This window comes from Limulus polyphemus, unplaced genomic scaffold, assembly GCF_000517525.1.
Source record: "Limulus polyphemus unplaced genomic scaffold, Limulus_polyphemus-2.1.2 Scaffold13480, whole genome shotgun sequence".
NCBI lineage: Eukaryota > Metazoa > Arthropoda > Merostomata > Xiphosura > Limulidae > Limulus > Limulus polyphemus.
In genome coordinates, this window is record NW_013679090.1 from 6,735 (window position 1) to 8,801 (window position 2,067).

The window sequence follows — 2,067 nt, forward strand, 5'->3', positions numbered from 1 at the left end:
TAGAAATGGTTGATTAATTATTTATTGAACAATGAAAGCTAGAAATGGTTGATTAATTATTTATTAAAGAAGGAAAGTTAGAAATGGTTGATTAATTATTTATTGAAGAAGGAAAGCTAGAAATGGTTGATTAATTATTTATTGAACAATGAAAGCTAGAAATGGTTGATTAATTATTTATTAAAGAAGGAAAGCTAAAAATGGTTGATTAATTATTTATTAAAGAAGGAAAGCTAGAAATGTTTGCCTTAAAACCTGATATTGCTCTTTGTTCAATGACCTTTTTCTAAGTTTTGATTTTAAAATAATTTATGTTGAGAAGTATTAAGTTTTTAGCAGAATACCCAACCTATAGTAACTGAGGAAAGAAATGAAATGCCTACTTAAATAAGCTTTAATAGAATTCTGTAATGCAGAATGTATGGTCATGGAGTTTATGTAATGATTAATACTGAAAGTATAATGGGCATTATTTGATAAAACTCAAAACAACAATTAAAAAGAAAGTATAAAGAACATCCCAAAAATTAGATATAATTGAAACAGTATACATAGATATGCACAATTCTATCTTCTTAAAGACTGAAAATATTCTGGTTGTAATGTTACAAATCACTAAAAGTTTGAAGAAATTACAAAACTATTAGCATTTTTGTGTCAGTTGTATAGGTTATAGCGTATAGTATCAAAGTGGTACTATGGTGTTTTAGTGATCAAAGTTAAGATGGAAGTGATACTATGGTGTTAAATATGTAATATCTATGTTAAATGTGTAATATCTGTTAAATATGTAATATGTTATGCTAAATGTGTGTAATATCTGTTAGATGTGTGTAATATGTATGTTAAATGTGTGTAATATCTATGTTAAATGTGTGTAATATCTATGTTAAATGTGTGTAATATCTATTTTAGATGTGTGTAATATCTATGTTAGATGTGTGTAATATCTATGCTAGATGTGTGTAATATCTATGCTAGATGTGTGTAATATCTATGCTAGATGTGTGTAATATCTATGTTAGATGTGTGTGATATCTATGTTAATGTGTGTAATATCTATGTTAGATATGTGTAATATCTATGCTAAATGTGTGTAATATCTATGTTAGATGTGTGTAATATCTATGTTAGATGTGTGTAATATCTATGTTAGATGTATGTAATATCTATGTTAGATGTGTGTAATATTTATGTTAAATGTGTGTAATATCTGTTAGATGTGTGTAATATCTATGTTAGATGTATGTAATATCTATGTTAGATGTGTGTAATATTTATGTTAAATGTGTGTAATATCTGTTAGATGTGTGTAATATCTATGTTAGATGTAATATCTGTTAGATGTGTGTGATATCTGTTAGATGTGTGTGATATCTGTTAGATGTGTGTAATATCTATGCTAAATGTGTGTAATATCTATGTTAGATGTGTGTAATATCTATGTTAAGTGTGTGTAATATCTGTGCTAAATGTGTGTAATATCTATGTTAGATGTGTGTAATATCTATGTTAGATGTGTGTAATATCTATGTTAGATGTGTGTAATATCTATGTTAGATGTGTGTAATATCTATGCTAAATGTGTGTAATATCTATGTTAGATGTGTGTAATATCTATGTTAGATGTGTGTAATATCTATGTTAGATGTGTGTAATATCTATGTTAGATGTGTGTAATATCTATGCTAAATGTGTGTAATATTTATGTTAGATGTGTGTAATATCCTATGTTAGATGTGTGTAATATCTATGTTAGATGTGTGTAATATCTATTAGATGTGTGTAATATCTGTGCTAAATGTGTGTAATATCTATGTTAGATGTGTGTAATATCTATGTTAGATGTGTGTAATATCTATGTTAAATGTGTGTAATACCTTTTAAAAGTAATATATTTATGTTAAATGTGTAGTATCTGTTAAATGTATAATATTTATATTAAGTGTATAATACCTTTTAAATGTAACATATCTATGTTAAATGTGTAATATATCTGTGTTAGTCATAATAAAATTCACCTTTTTATTTTTACTTCCATATGTTTTTTTTTTTTCTAGTAAGAAA